Raw genomic sequence first — 19,717 nt, forward strand, 5'->3', positions numbered from 1 at the left:
CAACTTTTTTAAAGATTCTTTATGAGAACTCATTGCGTAAGACTGAAATCTTTTGTGAGCAAGTTTCCAGTTTGATGGAAAAAGAAAAAATCATTTCCCAAAACAGTTAAATTATTCACAAAATTGTTGCTTTTGAATATTTTTCATCACACACCATCATTTGGTGCGTGTATTTATATTTCTTTACTGTTTTTCACTATAATATCACAATACCAATACAACATCTACTCTGCACTAAGACAGTGGAGGTTTCAGAATAAGAATCTAAATCTACTTTTATATACTTTTATAATGCATATTTTAAATATTCCATGAGTTTTCAAAATCTTGCTTGGAATTCTGGCCTAAAGCATTACTGCCTCATTCCTACCTGAATTGTCTATGTGATGAGTAGCATCATAACCATTTGTAGTGATCTCTTGTAAATTTTGTAAAATATTACAGGTTGAGGTTTAAACTACAGTTACTCATACTCACGATGCTTCCTTAACATTCTTTGCTGGTGTTCTCACCAGTGTCTCCATAATGTAAGTGCATTTATTTAACATCAACTTGGAGTTCACTGAGTCCAATATGAAACCTAGAAGCATTGATGGGACTATATTAATTCATTTCAGCTTCCTTGGGATCAGACCCGTAGCCATATTACAATGCTGCTTCTAGAAAGAATCATTTATCAGCCCATCTGGAACAGAACTGAAATGCAGAATAAGATAATATCTGTGTTTGAAATATCCAATTCCAAAGACTCTTTGAATTGAGATGGAAACAGCTGCATAGCCAGAAACATCCTAGTGTACAAACTAAATACTAATAACTAAATAATACTGTACTGGAAGCATACTGTTTGCAAAAAGAGTAACACGAATGCAATGCATTACTATTCATGATTATTACATGTATTATTAGTATAATTAACATCCATTCATAAATCCATAGGCATGGGTTTGGATGGATGGACTACCTATTCTTATGGTGAACACAAAATCAGCTCGACAGCTGGGTTGCAGTATTGTGATCACTGATAAAAAGTTTGGCCCGTGGCTGGATACTAGTGGCATCTCCACACCTTAAAACTGGGGTCAGCTGTTTAACACCTTCTCTACTTTCTGGAGGAGATGACAGCCCTCTGTCAGTAGCATCAGTTTAGGGGAAAGGTCAGTACAACGCCTATTATTACTGTTATTTACAAGGATCTGGCAGAGGAGCAGGCTGACAATAAACATGTGGTGTGCAAAGATAAATGTCAAGTCCTGCATCTGGCATGCCTGGTGGATAGAGTTAAATATGACTTAATGGGACACCCTTGAAGTCTTTCAAACATTGGATCAGGTTTTCTAGAAAGGCTGCAGATATCTCCATCCTTGGAGTTCAAACTTGACTCTACAATGCCCTGAGAAACTCCAGGTTGGCATTGCTTTGAGTGCAACCTGTTATGCAGAACTCCCTTAAAATTTGTATTATTTTGTGGCTCTAGATTTTAACAACCTGCTCATAAAAATATGGAATACTATGCATTTACACTGATTGGTAAAGAATTGACTCTGTTGCATACTACATCAACCTGTCTCCATCTTTTACGAGTGAATAGAGTCGTACTTCAGTATTCTTGTGCAGCATCATATCCTGTTCAATTTTCCCTTCATAAACTGGGACAGCATATTTGTCATTCTTAAAGCAAGAAATAATTTTGTAAGTCTGACACTACAACAATGAACGTACAGCATACTCATAAGGCAGATATTGTCTAGCTAAAAGAAAAAGAAAGCTAGCATCTGTTTTATATAATTTAGTGACTGCCTTCTGCATAGACATAGCACACCATTCGTAGCATATGCCCATTGCTCACTATGTTTAATAAATAGATTGCCTTCTGTTCATTCGATAACACAAATTTACTTGCTTTAAAAAATGACTTTGTATACCCTAAGAAAATGTAACCTCATAGAATTGGACTTAGCCTATAAAATGGCCTTTTTTTGACAGTACCATGCAATTAAGGGGCACATCCCTGAGTGCACACAGCTACCTGGAGCACATAAGTTTACTGTTCTCCTTTCCACTGCTAATTGGCCTCTTTTCCAGTGTACCTCTCCATGACAATCTGCTTACCATGTCTTTCTTAAAACTGCTTTTTACTATCCCATGGATTTTTATTATCTCCAGACTAAATGTGTTGTAATTCTTTAGTTAACCTGAACCCTTTGAAGAAACATTAAAGATTTTACTGTGTTATTTCCTGGAGGCAGTGAAGTTCTTTGCTATGAAGATGTAATGTGTGCTGGTGTTTGTGTCACAGCATCTCTATAAATATCAAGTTTGTTCTCTACTGTATGTTGAAATTTTCTGCCTCTGCATGGGTTTCCTCCTGTCTATCACTATGTTCTGGTTATCATCTTTCCTGCACTTCCTGTGGTTTCTCTTTACATTTCCTCTTTTGTCTTTCTGACTTAGAACAGAAAGTGACAAATGAATGTAAGCTATTATGTGACACAAAGAATGAGGCTTCATGTTGTCTTTGGTATTATTGATATTACTGTAATTTTGCCGTAACTCATTCGAACTGTCCCTCATGTAATAAAATTATTTTAAGAGAGGGAGTGTCAGTACCTTCTAGGAAGTTATGACTCTTAAAATACCAGTATGTACTGATTCAGTACAGTAGCAGCACCCAGCAATTGAATTGCATATGTTACCTGTATCCAGATAAAATCAGTAAAAATAAACACTAACTCTTCTAAGTCAAAGGCTTGAAAACGATCACTCTGAAGTGCTGCAACTGAAGCTCCTTACTATTGAGTTGAAGCTCTTCATTCTCTGAGGTCTCCTACTTTGGATGACACGTTTTCTATAGTAAAACTCCATATTTAAAAGTCAAATAATGTGAACTTTAATTCAGCTGCAGTGGTGCTTTTCCTTAATTCTGAGAAAGTATAATCTCTCTGCTGAGAAACAAAGTATCAATTGAGATTGAATTTACCCAATCATATTGATAACCATCCTTCAATGGACTTCCTTACTTCAATTAGATTTCAAAGGCCTGACTGCAAGAAAGTGATGATTCTGGACATTCTAAATTGGATATATTTCACTTTATAGATTTTTCAAGTTGATGGAACATTAGGGTTAGTTCATTTGCAATACAGAGTTCTGAATTTCTCTCTTTCCAGGGTTCATTTTTGCCATACCAGTCATTCAAATACCTCTCATTGACCTGCTGATAGTCCATAAGACAACACAATTTTATTGAGATCATAGTTTTTTTTCTCTGAGTACATGTCCAAATTCTGAGGCACATAAGTACTCCAAAGACAAAAATAACTTAACATATTTGAATATTTAGTTTCTATGGAGACAAAACTAAAATGTCTAATGTGAGTTTATATTCAGCCTGATGCCTTACAGATTAGAAGCACTTCATTAAGCCTTAGAGAGAGATATTATTACATAAATAAATACGAAAAAAAAACAAAAAACCCACCCCAAATCCCAAATCCTGTGCTTCTAATATGCACCTGTGTATTCTAGTTGTGTATGAATTGCTGCTGGCAGCCAGTTCCTGTTTTTCTATTCCCACCCTACATTAGAGACTTATTGATAGACTCAAGACATATTTTGTGTCATTTTCAATAGAAAAATCTTTTCATTGAAACATGAGAAAACTCAAAAGTCAGGACTTTGAGGCCTCTAGCTTTTACTCCAAGTGTTTAGAGAATAATAGCTACAGACTTTTCTGCTACAGCTGCCTGATGCTGCTAGGTCAAAGTAATGAATGTTACATGTCTGACCTTTTAAGCCAGGATCAGCAAAAAAAGGCCTGAAAAGCACAGCATCATGATTAGAGCTGTAGAAGTACTCCTGAGACTTCTTTCAGGCAGTTGGACACAGAGCCCACTTTAAAAAGTTCATTTTAAGTGGCACTCTAGTCAGTCTTAAAGATCATATTTGAAAAGGCGTTGTTTACAATTATCATCGGCTTTAATGATGTTTTCTGAACCCTGTGCTTCTGCAAGCCTTATTAGCTAGCTTAACATCTCAGTCAGCTCTTCGTTCTCACAAACTGCAGGTAAAATACAACATGAGATTATGGATACTGAGGGTTTCTGTAAAGCTTTGTCCCAGGCTTTGATGATTATGCCTGAGCCAACTTCCATGGTGATAACCATGTAAGTTGTCATTAGCACAGCACTGGGCTTCAACTAAGTCCCCAGCAGGGCTTTTTTATCTCCAAACTGTACCACATTAAATATGGCTGCAAGGTTTTTTGGCTTGAAACTTGCTCAAAAATTACCAGTTCAGAGCTTGAGCAAAATTACTATAAGTATAGACATCTAGAAGAACCATGAATTACAGTGTGGGAGACAGGCTTGGCCATCTTAAGTTGATCTAACTTACTTGATTTTTATAATATTAATTCTGTTTATCCACTCGAGCATCTGCCAAAATTTTTATGTTAAAAAAGACTGTGTATCTGCTCAGCTAAAATTTATTATGCAAAAGGACATAAAAAGCAAAGAACAGCGGCATAAAGCTGGGTTCAGTGGACAGAAGTTCCACTGCCTGCCGAACTAACTGCAGTGCAGAGACAGATGGGAGCAGCATTGGAATTGTTCCCAAGTGGAGGCTGACAGCAGTGAGGTCCCTGGCCCTGCCCCTGCCCCGGGCAGGTCTGTGTCTGCTCGCTTGCTGCTCGCCTGGCTGCCGGCAGCTTGGAGCCAACACGGGCTGCTCCCCTGAGTCCCCTTTCAGTTGTGTTTCCATGCCTGCCATCAACACCTTGTCAGCCTCCTTTACTGGCAATGAGTGTCCATAACAACACTTCAAACACTGGATTCTCACTTACTAAATCGGACATTTTTCCACCCAGAGGTTTGTTATGCTGCAGACCAACCCAAAGAAGTTCTGTACAGACTGACCCCATGTTTAGGTGCCTACCTATGGCACTGCATTATAAAGATTTACCACTCAAATAAATATGAATTTAGGGACTTTCACCTCCATTTTCCAGACCATCATTAATATTAGAGTCTGCAACTGCCATTTCACTACATATTCTAATTTATATATGCCTTATTTGTACTTTCAGCATAGAATTTTAAGAAGACCTGTGCAGTTAAGACCTTGTGCAATCAGGTTGTCCACTGGTTTGAAAGTTTGCAATTAACTGTGAATTCAAGACCCGACTTAAAAGGGAATACAAATTATTAGAGATAATTTGTAAAAATCAGAAAATAGTAGGGGAATGCACAATAGTGACTCCACTTAGTCAGAAACCAGGCCTGAGACCAGAGCTGGCAGAAACCAAATGCCCACATGGCACATGGGTATCAGCTAAACAATGCTCAGACAGCTGCAGGGCAGCAACAACATTGCCACTGTATGGGCTCTTATGTGGGATGAAAAGTCAGACAATGAACACAATTCATGGGGAATTAGACTTCAGTGTTTGCATTTGCCTAAATAGGAGCTCATTTTGTGCAAGTTATCATGCTCATCAGTTATCCTGATTAATTAAGACTTGCCTGTGTACTTGATGCCTTATAAATTCTTATGCAGAGTAGCTCATGGAAAAAACATTTACTTATAACCCACTAAAACCCCAAAAAGAGATTTATATTACTTGGCTAGAATTCTACCAAAATACTTCCAGGTTCTTTAGAAGCCCGAACATATCTTGTGTATTTATTTGGCTCAACAGGAGCAAAACTCAGCTGCCTAAAGGAATCTTGGCAAACACTTTTGAGTCCATATACAGTTAGGGTGGAGATAAAGTGCTATTGGGTGAATAGGTTGCTATTTATCTAATATTAAAACAGACACCTTAAATAGGTCAGATGAATATGAATCTTATCCTGAAAGTACTTGCTTCTCTCCATTTACTCTAGAGTCTGAGGTAACTAGCTTTCACAGAGACACCTAGAGTGTAAATACTTAGGTGGAATGAATGTCACTTCTGAAAATCAAATGTAGAATCATATACTTAATATGCAAATAAATCATGCCAAGGATTCCACAGTGAATTTCTTTAAAAGGAAAAATGAAATGAACCAGGTAAGTCTCATTAAACCTCAGCTGATTTTTTTCCTCTTGAGTAAAACCTGAAGAATAAATCTTTTGCATTTCAAAAGTTCTTGTTCTGTATCTCCAATACAGAAAAACAGTTGACCTGAACAGTTAGACTAACATGAGAGACAGACACACTAGTCACTGCTTGGAAGCAGAGATCTTCCCTGCTGTCTCCTCTTCCAAACAAGTTTTTCTATAAGGCTGAAATTTGGTAGTTGATGGCACAACCTCCCACTCGTCTGTGACAACTGCAAAAAAATACCCACAGCCCCTGCCATCTCCAGTCCTTGGCATTTCCTGCAACCAAACCTTGTCAGTTTTAACTCTGTTCATTTTGCCCCAACTGAAGAACATGAATAGCTGTCTAGGATGATTTAGCAAGACTTAACATTATCTTTTAGAGGAAAAAGCAGGGAAATTACGAGGAAAACAAATAAGACAACCAATTCTAGAAGGTAGTTACTAATAATATTCTCTAACTGTGTAGACTATTTCTTACCCCGGGCCCCTCCAGGAGATGACTCATACATGTAGGGACTCTATCACAGTGCCTTATACCACAATGCTTAATGAGCCTGGGAGCCCAGCATTGATTCACCATCTGACACATGCCATTGCACACCCCTGAGACCTGGCCCACAGCTCACCCGGAGCAGAAGGTGCTCATGTGGGCTGAGCTGCCCATTTTGCTGAGTAATTTGAAGCGTGGAGAGCAGGGCACAAAAAGCAAAGGCCTCTGCCCTCCTCTTTCTCACACCCACATGGGTGCAGGTTGTGGAGAGGCTCACGTCCAGAACTGCAGACTTAGAATTGAGAATTTCCAGCATTCACTGTCCTGCCACAGGCTGTACTTCTCTACTGCCTAAGGTATGGAAATCAGCTTCCAGAACTGACCTACTTGCTCTAAGAGAGGCTCTGTGAAGTTAGGGCAAATCAGCAGTGCAGTTTTTAGGAATTTTGAACTTAGCATTGGGGTATGAGAACACTATGAGTTGCATTAACAATCCAGAAGAAAGTTTTACTAAATCTGGTCCAGAATGTCTAGTGATCTATCAAACTTAAATTTTGTTTTCTTTTTAGAAATATTAAGAATATAAAGTCTACCACAAAAACACTTTAAGACAGTGATAGCTATATTTTTGTCCTGTCGTAACATGGCTGACACCTTATCTAGCATTCTTTGCATATCTAGCACTGATGGGAAAATAGGTTAGACTTCAGCTTTATAGGTATGAAAAATATCTCAAACACCCCAAACACCTCTATTTCAAGAAAAAATAATTTGCTGTATTGTGCAAATTGACTAAGATTTTGGTGTCCACATGAGAAAGATCTTGCTCACAAAATGTGCTTTTGTTTCAATAAATAAAAAAGATGCCTTCAAAGACAAAAAAATTGAAACATTCATATCATCCTATCTGTAATTTCTATTGCAGACATGTCTCCTATTGCATAACAAATCTGCATAACAAAAGCTATGACCTTAAATAGCAAAATAACATACTATGTATCTTTTTAGAGTATATGAGGAGTGAATAGTATAACATGTATTCAGACCATGAAATTCACTAATATCATTAAAATGCATGACAATCAACAAACAGCTATAAGCCACCTTGACCAAAGTTAGTGCATCAAGCAAATCCTTACTTGGGAGTGTGTCATTTCATTAATTGGAACAGTAACTGGGTTTGTTTGAAAGAGTGAAATGTATTCCTCATCTTAAATTATACCAACAGGTAACAGAAAAATTAGACAGAGTGGAAAGATTGCAGAAATGATTGGAAATAAATGGAGTTGAAGACAAGTTCCTGGTGACAAAACTTCTTTAATTGAAATGAATCAGATCATGCAAGGAAAGTTGTTTGTGAGACTAGGCAGGAAGGGCTGTAAAGCTTGTATTTTAAAAATAAGTAAGATTGTTCTGAGCTAGAACTTTAATATCTCTAGAAAGATCCATATATATTAGAGAGTGAGGGTGACTAGGGTCATCCTCATGATGCACAGGGGAGGAAAAGAGCAAAGCGCTTTGGCATTGTGGTATAAGTGTACCCTTTTCTCAGGCAATGCAAAGTTTCATGGTCCAATTATCTTCAGTCATTACAATAATGCATACCAGGGGAGGAACTGCCCCCTGCAGTAGGAACTGCAGTTCTGTGCAGGCCTTAACAGAGAAAACTTGGCTATCTGATGGTTACAGAAGAAACAAGTGCAATAGTTAGAAGGAGATAGTATCTCTGTACCAGTGCAGACTGTTGCTCAGGATTATATCTGTATAGGCTCTATTTACATGTTGTGATGGTTCTGGCAGAGGTAATTTTCTTTCACAGCAACTGATATGGGGCTGTGATTTGGATTTGTGCTGTAAACAGAGCTGATAATACAGGGGTGGGTTTTTTTGTTACTGCTGAGCAGTGCTTGCACAGAGCCAAGGCCTTTTCTGCTCCTCACCTCACCCCACCAGTGGGGAGGGTGTGGGTGCACAAGGAGCCTAGAGGGGACAGCTGGGACAATTGATCATTGATCCCAAATGACCCACAAATGACTCACAACATATGGTGTCATGACATAAAGCTGGGGGAAGAAGGAGGAAGGCAGGGATGGAAGGAAGGAAGTTAATTCAGAGTGTTGCCTTTTTGTCTTTGCATGGCAGCGTTACACATGATGGAGACTTTTCTTGGGGACAGCTGAATGAAGTAGTGAATGAGGTCTTTGCTTTACCTGTGTGTGCAGCCTTTGCTTTACCTATTAACTTGTCTTCATCTCCAATCATGTTTTGTCACTTTTACCCTTTTAATTCTCTCCCCTTGGAGGGGAGTGAGTGAGTGAGTGGCTGTGCTAGCTGGGGTTAAACCATGAGCTGGTGTAAATGAAATGGGCCTGGGCTATCACACAGGCTTTGAGCCAGCTGTCACTGCAGAGCTCTTGTTTGTACCACTGAAATCCTTCATCCCTTCTTCCACCTCCTCTAATAATATGCCTGCATCCAAACTGGTTTTTGTGAAAGATGCATTGCCAGCCTAAGTCCTTGAAACACACCCAGGCACACACGCAAGGAGTGCTGTGGCACTTAACTGTGGGGATGGCCCCATGCCAGCAAGGGAGCTCAGAGCACAGCCCACATCGGATTGCTGAGGCAGACGCAGTAACAGGCACTGGGCAGTGTGGTTCACTCAGCTGGTGCAGCTGGGAATCAGACCAGGTGTAAAAAAGAAAGGGATGACCTGGGCGTACAACAGATGAAGCTGAATAATTACAGACATGGAGGAAAGGAAGGTTTGATCAAAGAAAAGTGAGAGGGCAAAGAATTTTTTATGACTACTTATATTTCCTTCTGTTACTGACAAAAGTCCCAGCAAAAACCCACTAAATGCTTGAAGGCAAACTATGCAAGTCTTGTGTTAGTTGATGCCTTGTTTGCCCAAGGAATGTTTTTGCTCTCTGATTTTTTGAGATGAAGACACTAGAGTATCTCCATATTCCTAAAGAATTGCTTTCATCTTATAATATACAATTACCTTACTAGGATCACATGCTTAACATAAATATAGTGTTCCTCGGAAAATTTCTTTTGCTTGGCTTGTTTCTGGTCTCTTGCAGCTAGAGAGTTCTCTGTTTATTTAGCAGCTACATAATTTGATAAAATAAGGGGGAAAATATGAGTTTCAAATTCTGGTCTGTGATTTCAAGATAAATATAACACTTTTCTATAAAGTAAGAAATAAATGGGTACAGTGGGTGCATTTTACATGATGTGGAATATGTTATGAGAATACAAGTAATTCTCTGCAGGAAGAAAACAAATTTTTGGTTATATTCAATGAGAATGTTTTATAAGATATAAAAGGAAATGAAGTTTTGGATGAAACTTATGAGGACTTGGGTTTCATCTCTGAAGCCTGTCTCAATATTGTGGTTTTTTACTACATCTCAACTTAGAACAAAGCATGATATAAAGGGGATACTGAAAGAAGGCAGGTAGGGCCTTGCAATGTGCAGAATAAACAATGTTTGCTTGAAATGATTTACGTTTTCCTGTAACTATAGATATTTAAAACACTGGCAATGGATACATAAATCAGATTTAAAGGTTGATAACTTCTTGATTATGTTGTAATTCAAAAATTGCCCAGTTAATTATGACGAAACATATTTCCATGGAATGGTATGTTATTTCAGCATTTGCTCTTGAGGATTATTGCCCAATATTGTCATTAAAGTAAAGCAAAAACCCGATGGCAAATGAAGTATAAACATTGCTTTTTAGGTAAGATGTCATAAGTATTGTACCTCAAGCACTTACATAAAAATTCATGAGCTACAATTTCCATAGCAACAGGCAACATAATTTAGCTAAGATAGCTGCTTTCCATTCTAGGGGCTTCATTGTCATTGCAGCTTACAAAGTACAAAAGTATGTCTTCTAAGACTAACACAGTAAACAGACAAAATGCTGCAAACGCTGAGATAGGCATAGATTTTATTACAGATGCAGAACAATGCTTCTTTCTCTTTTCACCTGTATTTCATGGGATTATCTACCATTTTCAACTCACCATATACTAATCTAGTTCTCTTTGTTGTGCAGGAGATCCAATGAAAGGCATCTGAAGCTGGCCTGCCTCTGATGTTAGTCTGATTCTTTCTGGAATGTGAAGAAGCAGCTTCTTCACTGGCCAATTCCTTCTTTCTCTCCTTCCTCCTCTCAGTTACCAAAATAAAATTCACTTCAATGCAGCACAACATATCTGGGGCACCTGTTAAATCTCATATTGAGCCTACACACAGTTACTAATTTAACACACTGCTGACACACTCCCATAGTCGTAAGTCTTTTGCTTCCCCAATGATTTAATGAATCTTGCTATTAATCTAAATCACTTTAAAGTACTTTTAAAAAACATCTGGTTCTATATTTTTAAATTTTAAAAAAGCCCGTGAAAAATTTTAAAATAAGAACTTAAAAAGACAGCAGAACTAATACTCTCACTAAAGATACTCTGAAATTTCACACTTGAGTAGCTGTGGTCTAAATGGAAAGATCATGGGGAGCACCATCAATTTCTACCTACTGGAAGTATAGGATTGCAGTCTGCTATCCTTGCCTTGCAAAGAATAATGTCTTACACTATTTTCTCAGTGAGGCTGGAAGAATTCCTTTTGAAGGAGAAATCTGATTGATGTCAGCAAGTGAATCACCACCTGTCCATGGGAAATGGATGCTTTTGAAAGCAAGCTATATTGGACACTGCATTTGATAGACTCTGTAATGAAGTGATAGCCCTGTCTCTGAAGTTCTCATGAGCTGAGCCCCTGACAGGGACCCTAAGGCACTCACCTTCTCACAGGTTTTCCTTACTATAAAAATATGCAGAAGGTACAAACACTAAGTTTTTTATTTCACCACTTAATTAATTATATGTGATATTAGGGTGCAGATAATTTATCTGACTTCTAAGTTATTTTCTCATTTTGGCAAGTGCACCAAACTAGCACAGGTAGCTGGAAAAGAATCTGTGATGCTGGAGCACAATCACTTGTCCTGTGGGTTGGTAACATGATTATTTGTCAGGAGCAATTCAGGGATCAAGAGTAGGATGCAATATATTCTACTTATGAACTTCACCTAAAGAACATATAAAATTTAAACAGGGCAGTTAGCTTCTTTTTTCCAGCTACAATGCAATGCATGATTTCTTACAACCAAAGATCTTGACACAGGGAAACAATCCTCTATTTCTACATCCATCCAAACAAACATGTACAACCTATCATTTCATTCATACAAACTAATTACTTATGATCTAGCACTTTAATGAAGGCTTAAACAATCAGCTGATATAAAAAGAAAAAAGCATTACACATACCAGAGCAACTATTACAAGAGTATTTTTATCCTGCAATTGAACATAGGCAATAAATGAGCATTAGATTATGCTACTGAAAAAGTGCATGAGCCTTTATTGTCCTACAGGACAAATTCTCTAATCCCCTGTGACAGACTCATAATCACAGCAATAACCAGTTCTTGACCTGTGAGGCAGGTTGAGTATCCCTGCCAAGCTAACAAGAATAATAACTATTCTGTTTCTGAAAAATTGATTGTTAACCACCAGAACTGTAAAAAGTCATCCTCATATTAATTAATAATGCCTAGTCTTGCATTAAAATTAAACACAAATACACAAGTCACTGATCTTGATAGATAAGTCTTACACTACCACCTCCAAAATTTATGATTACAGGAAACACAGCCACATTTGTTCAGAGGTAGAGAAAACCAAGGAAAACACCAGCTCCTATCATCTGGGATCATTATGATCACTTCCTTAGCAAAAATCTGAATAAGGAAACAGTTCAAGAGCTATGTCAAAAATAAAATTTAAATTCTATCAGCAGGTTTACTTTGAAGTACTAAAGACAGCTTATGGCATTTTAGCTTTGAGAGTGTCATTTGAGAGTGTCATAAGAATGTGTTTATATAGCAGTATGATTTATTATTGTCAAAAAATCTTGTAGCAGCAAAGAAATACCTGACTTGTGATCTACGCAATGCATAAAATTCTGGGCAGACTCTGTTGGCTTATAGAAAATAATCTGAACATCTATTCTCCTTGGACAGTTTTTGTAATTCACAGCTCCAACTGCTCATTTCAAAAAAAGGAAAAATTTAAAGGTCTGAAATAAATATATATTTCAAAACTATAAATTTAAAAACATATTATTAGGGAAAATTATATTTGATAAATACCTATAAAAATTAGAACTAAAATAGACTTTTTTTTTTTTTTTTTTTTTTTTTAACAGCAAACAACCAAAATTCCTTAAAAGTGCTGCTGGACCACTTAATTGTCCACTGAGGATAAATATAGTAATGATTTATATTTTGTCCTGTAAAAATTATATATTTTCATATATATATATTAGAAGAACATGTCCTAATATCAACTACTTATTTATTCTAAGTACAACCTTCAGCTGTAATGAGCTGGCCTAAACATGTAGCCAAGGATTAACACTGGACAGTACATAATGACAGTAAATACAAACCCCATCAATACAGTATATTTAACATTTGTCTATTTAAGAAGCTACTACCTGATGAATTAAAAGCATTTTCTATATTTAGCTGTGAAAACAATCTACATTTAATCCATGCCATTAAAATGAGGAAATTAAACACAGCAGGTTTTAGATGAGGAGTCAAAGCTTGCAAGAAGACAAGCTTTGACTGCCAACATGGTTGTCCTCTTTTCAATTCAAAAATCAAATTATCCTCCTTAAGGATTTGCCTTTAGCTCAAATTCCAATTTGATATCTTTCTTCATATGAGTTCCTGTGGACTGTGGCATTAGTTAGAGACTTTAACATTTCAGAGTCTTCCTTTGACCCGTTTCTCTTAACATTATGAAGTGTTGCAACAATCTCCTGCAGCATCACAGTCTAAACACAGAGCTGAGACCAAGAATAGTTGAATTACATTTTGGAAAAAGTGCTGCCTTAATTCAACATTGGGGATAATTTGAGAAACCCAATATCATAAATACTATAACCCTCGCTACTCTCAAACAATTACATTTCAGATAGTCCTAAAAAGACATGCTCAATTAAAGAAGAATCAAGCCATGACTTCATGCATTTGCAAATCAGAGATACACCTTGTAGCTCTGCAGTATCTGGTAGAGTCCAAATATTTTTTTAATTTATTTTAGTTCCTTTAAATTCTGTTTGGTGGTAATGAATGAGGTATATAATTACACTGATTCATCCTGTACCCTTAATATGAAATACCCCAGAGCACTTAAAAACAATAATTAATAAAATATCAAAAAAGAATTAATTAAAAACAGAACTAAAAATTAATCATTAACTTCACATTAAATAAGATCAAGAATTGTGCAGAACTCATTAAGACTTCGTATAACTCATGTTATATAAATGGCTAAGAAATTACCAATAGTACCTGAAGCACCTCTATATCAACAGCTCTTTATTCAATTCTTGTTAAACAAGATGAATCATAGCTAAGATCCAAAGAAATGAGACCAAGTAATCCTAAAGAGTAAAATAAACTCATGTGGCAAAGCATCAATACCATACGTCTCTGTGAGATGCCCAATTTTAAAGAAGTATATAGTTTTTTCACTTCTGAAATTGCCATATTTCCAAGAAAAGTGTATATGCCTTCATTTTTGTTTTTTGCCTATATTTAGGTGGAAATTAAACAGGTGAAATTGAGGATATAGAAATAAACATTTGAATACAGGAATGACTCACACAACTGTCAAGTTCCTATATGATGAAGCATTTTCATTTGTTTTCTCATCTTTGTAACTCCATGACTGGGTTGCACTCTCGAGCAAGGACACACCAGCATGCTGTGCCTGCCCCAGCCCAGCTTCCCCAGAACACCTCTGTGTGCCCACCCCAGGAAAGATTTGCCCAGTGAGATGCAGTCCCCATTGCTCAATGACCCAGAAGAGGGCAGGATCGAGAACAACCTACACTGAAAACATATGAGTTATTTTGGACCAGGAGCCTGAAAGAGCTCAGAAACAACACAAATTAAAAAAAAACCTCAATCCATTTAAAATAATGTTTTCATATGTGCCCCACCCCAAGTGCAAATTCCCAGAGCAGACTTTTCATGTTGGTACATAATCAATGTTATTTTACCTGCAGGTTCATCTGGAAAACTGATATTTTGAGCAGTGGGACTATTCACAGTTACATCCCAACTAAGAGTCTAAAGGCAAGATAGGGTACACACAAACTTTCTCCTCATGGTTTTTATGTGAGATAGAGAAGTCAAGGAGTAAACACAGAACTGGAAGAAATTAACAGAACTAAAAAGGTATAAATTCGATAAAATATATACCAGATGAATACTAGATGAGTACAATAAATGCGAGATAATTTCTTTTTAGTTTGATTTTGTCCATTCAGTTTTACAGAAGCTCAAAAGGAGCTCATCTGTGAGTGACCTTTTCAGTTTAGTTTTGTTTTGTTTACTAGCTCATCATAATCCACCCCCTTATGGTTTGATGACTTCCATTTTAATTTTTGGTTTACTTTTTTTTTTTTAAATCAGGCTTGTCTTCAGCCTAAGCTGACAAATCTTACTTTTTTTGAACATTAAAGTTAATATTACTGAAATTCAGTAGAAAGATTAAAAAAATGTCCAGCACTAAGAAGACTCAATTGACTAGGCAAGCATTTCTCCAGATAAAATCAGGATGATAGTTAGCCAAAACCAGCTGCAAAATAGTATTTTCTTCAAATTTGTTCTGTAAAAAATCTGTCAGCTCTAATCAAATAACACTGAACTTTGATATTCTGTTGTTGATACTCTTGAACTAAATTCCACTCAGTGTTATTTGTCCTAAGCCATCCAATCTTCATGTTCTACCCAATCTTACACATACTTTAGGCAAAGGCAGAGAAAAAGGATAAAGACGAGACTTTCTGTGCTTCTGATTCAATGCTCCAGTAACTGCAAATGATATGGCTGAGAAGACACTCAACAGATAAACTTTTATTTCAACCACAGTACCCAGTGCTGGTGTACTGAATGAAATGTCCACTTAAATTTTTGACCTAGCAGATCTGTGAATAGGAAAGTGCACAGTTCAACAAGCCATTAACTAATTCATGAGATGATGCTCATTATATGGACAAAGTGTTATTTCTTCTGGAAAATGAGCAGGTCACTGACCAACTACCTTGATTGGATACACCCAGGAATTAGAATGGATATTTTGAGTTCATATTTGATTAGCATTTGAGACACTCTTTCCCTAAACACTTCCCACAGGACTGCACATACCAAGTTCCTGTCATAGCTCGAACTATTATTCAAAGACCTGAGAACGCTCATTCCACTTAGTGCTTAGTTTTACTGACAGTGCTGAAGACAACAGTCTGTTCCCTAGACTATTAAGTGACATTCAGAAATCAAAAAAAAAAAAAAAAAAAAAAAAAAAAAAGAAGTTGAAATCTAGCATTACACTGCCAACAGTGAAGAAGTCTGAAAAAGAAACAACTTTACCCCTGAGGTATTTCCAAAAACTTCAAGCCTATTTTGATGAATTGCAACAAAACAGCATTCATCATTAACACAATGAAAAACAAAGTCTGTAGATCTTACTGGCCAGTTGGGTTCTTTGGGGTGGTAGTGGGGAAAAGAGAAAACACTACACGCTAATGCTGAATTAAAAGAAAAATCAACAGAAATGCAGAAGGTGAATTTGGATTACTTACTGTAGATTCCTAACTCAGGTGGCACCTAACTAATTCTTATGTGATCCAGAACAAGAATTCATAGGCATGCTTCACACCCCATGGAAATCAAAGCAGACAACTGCTATTATCTTCACCATGGAGCTCCTCTCTGTTAAAGGTACTTTCTTAATCTTCTGAGTGAGCTAATACAAGATATTAGTTATAGGGATGCAGTCTGAGGAATTAATTTAAATAGGCTTTAAAGCCTCTAACCTTTTTTGCATGCCACTCCTTAGAGACTCATCCTGGCTAATTCTCCTTCTTCTTTGGAATAATGATCACCCAAAACTCAGTGCCCACCCAGATTTCACCAGACTGAAACTGCTAGATTTTATATGCTGGCATAAGAGCATTCCCTTCCACCTCATACTGCATGTTAGCCACATCAAACTAGGGAAAAATGCTCCTTCCTATTCTGTCAGTTACCTTTTAAGATTACCACTTGGTTTGCTTGATACAGACAATCACTGTAACCTGAACTGTAGCTAAATCCTTAAAAAGGGAGAATTAAGAAGGAAGTGTTATATACAAATAAAAAAATACTTCTATATACAGCATTTACAAAATCCTACGTGAATATATTCTCATAGTTTTTGAAAACCAGGGCTTCCTAGGACAGCTGTCAGAAAACCAGTCTTACAGTGTGAGCCTTAAAGAGTACAACATATCAAATTTATCACAACAAAAGTTGAAAGGTACCTTGACTACTGCATAAAAATTTTTAGTAGTCATAGGAGTGATAAAATTGTGATAGTCTATGAAAGAGGCCAGGTTTGCAGATCAGGGCAATAAGTTCATCAGGCCAGGTGGCACAGCTTCTGTGCACAGAGACCTTTCAACAGGTCACTGCAGTTTGTTATAGACATTTGTTCAGAAAACATATCTGAAAAAGGGGGAATTTTCAGTGTTGCTGACAAAGGCATAGCAAAAGGAAGACTGGCAGCGGAAATTAGACAAATTCAACCTTTCCACAACATTTCAATTTCCTAGCACTAAGGGTAATTAAATATTGGAATGGCTTACCAGGGGAGCTGGAGGACTCGCCATTGCTTGGAGCTTTAGGACGAGATTAGATATCATTGTAAAAGAGATGCTTTAATCCAGCTTCTGGAAGTTCTCAACATGCCCATAACACTTGCAGCTCTGCATTAAGACAATGACTATAATCAAATCTCGTACTTTAGGGTTTCAGCTGATCAACTGCGAGGGTTATAAAGAATAGTTTTTTCTCTTCACATATAAAACAGACAGATACTTTGGTGTGGTTTATATTTTGATCTGTCTCTGAAGTAGCAGAGATTGCCCAAATCTACAGAAAACAGAGGGCAGCTGATGCAGTTGCCAGTGGTGATAGGGAAAGTACTTCCTCCTAGCCTGAAATTCACAAAGCAGTTGTATACAAATGGGAACTCACATGAATTTAGAGTAATCTCGATGGATGTAAACCCCTTATGCCCTGGAATCTGTGTGATTAGGTCAGTGCAGAAGCAGGTTTTGTCTGTCTGCCCTGCTAAGGGTCTGGCAGTACCACCCATTCAGCATTTCACTGACACTGCTACATGACTTAAGGAAAGGAATCATTTCATGCTCTGCTCCTGCAGAGCACTGGCCAAGGGTCAAATGAAAAACTATTGGATCACCATGCCCTTAGATGTCCCATTAATGAATCCTGCTGGATTAGCTCAAAGGGTGTTCTTCTTTCCAAGGTGAGATAAATAGAAATCTCAAATGAGCTGGGTTTGTGTTTGCTCAGCATGAGATACAAATCACCTGTTAACACACATATCTCAGCTAATTAACTAATTGCTATTAAAGATGCATAAGTTACATGTTGATCTCTTCTATCTGCTTGAAAATTAACATACTTTAGCCTAACGAGAGTAATCTTGTTAACACATAGGTATCGGGATTTACTGTTCTGTGTTTTCCAGTATGTATACATAAGCATCCCTTTTGGATTTTAGTTTAGCTACATCTGTAAATATACATTCTGCACTATTTTAGCAGAATACTATAATGACTTGATTATTAAATGTAATTAAAGCTGAAGGCAAGAAAGAACATTCTGCTACTTTTACCCTTTTATATGAAAAGAGTACGTCTTAACTCTGTCAAATAAAGCATAAAATGGGAGATGGTTCTTCTAGTGATTTCTGTGAGCTGCACAGTAGCATGTTCATATTACGAGTCTCCAAATGAATATCTATTCAAGTTAAGTCCATGCCAGGCTTTTATGATTATTGGCTGCCTATACTATTCTCCTACATCCCTTTGACAGTTTGTTAGATTCAAAGATATTTCTGTCTGTGCTAAATAATGGGCCATTTGATGGATTTGTGCACAGCTACACCTGGAATGGAATGCAGGCATTTAAAGCACCTGTCGTGCAATTCAGGACATTTTTCCATGCAGAATAATGTTGATTTCTCTTTGCCATAATTCTGAGGCATATGTATCAATATAAGGCTCTGTTGTCAGTATTGCTTATTATGATTATGTTGTCATATTACAAAGTAAGAATGCGACACACCATGACAGCACCATCTAGTAACATAAAATATTCATGCAAAAACAAAAGCAGACTCAACCTTTAAAAAGTAGAGGAAAAAAAAAAGATACACTTATCCTGCTTGTCTCAATGTCTGTTTTGGTGACACATGCATATATTTGACAGCACTTACGAGCATCAAATTTACAGGATGGCCCTAATTAAGCAATATGTTATTCCATAGATATCCTTACTCAAACCAAACCAAACCACTCAAAATAAGAGTTTCCTCATCTGAGATGAAAGTTACAAAATCTGCACTTAGTCTTCTGAATTCTCAAACAGATTTCACTTATTGTGCTGCTGTATTTAAGTACAAATAACTGACAGACTCTGTACCCAGATCTGCTCCACACTGCACACAAATTTCATTATAATGAACTTCTAAACTTTTTTGTTTTGTTGGTCTTTTTTGTTCTATATCTTACAGCATACCTAATGCCTACAGTGCAGGAATACTTGGAAAACCTCAAATGAATCTACTGTCCCATAATTTTTAAAGAAAGATCTTTAAGGAAAAACTGAAGGAGGAATATTGTACTATGCACTAGACACTAGAGAAGCCAATGACAATAGTGATATCATTCTAATGAGAAATATCATCACAAATTTTGACTAAATCTCTTTGTTATACAAATATTATGCCTTACTTTTCACAGCCTGTTCAACTGAAGCATTATTCAAGAAAATTTTGAGTACAGAAAGAGCCTGCATATTTGCAGCAGACATTTACTTTATTTCAGAAAGTGTTCATTTATATTCCTTCTGTGCCAAAATCTCTGCCCAAGTAACACAAAAGTTCACATGATTACTTAGCATCAC

The 19,717-nt window shown here is 37.0% G+C and overlaps 1 protein-coding gene across 30 annotated transcripts in view; it reads right to left on the reverse strand.

Annotated features, from left to right (window-relative positions):
• DLGAP2 (DLG associated protein 2) overlaps positions 1–19,717 on the reverse strand; it is a 454,715-nt gene that overhangs the window by 134,848 nt on the left and 300,150 nt on the right. For 7 of the 30 annotated variants that reach the window (XM_088162323.1, XM_088162324.1, XM_088162320.1 and 4 more), the window contains exon 4: positions 17,371–17,490. The exons of the other annotated variants lie outside the window; for them this stretch is intronic. The gene's annotated coding sequence lies outside the window, so the exon portion shown is untranslated. The remainder of the gene's footprint in view (positions 1–17,370; positions 17,491–19,717) is intronic. 30 annotated transcript variants of the gene reach the window in all.

Source organism: Sturnus vulgaris, chromosome 3 (assembly GCF_052056855.1).
Source record: "Sturnus vulgaris isolate bStuVul1 chromosome 3, bStuVul1.hap1, whole genome shotgun sequence".
Taxonomy (NCBI): domain Eukaryota; kingdom Metazoa; phylum Chordata; class Aves; order Passeriformes; family Sturnidae; genus Sturnus; species Sturnus vulgaris.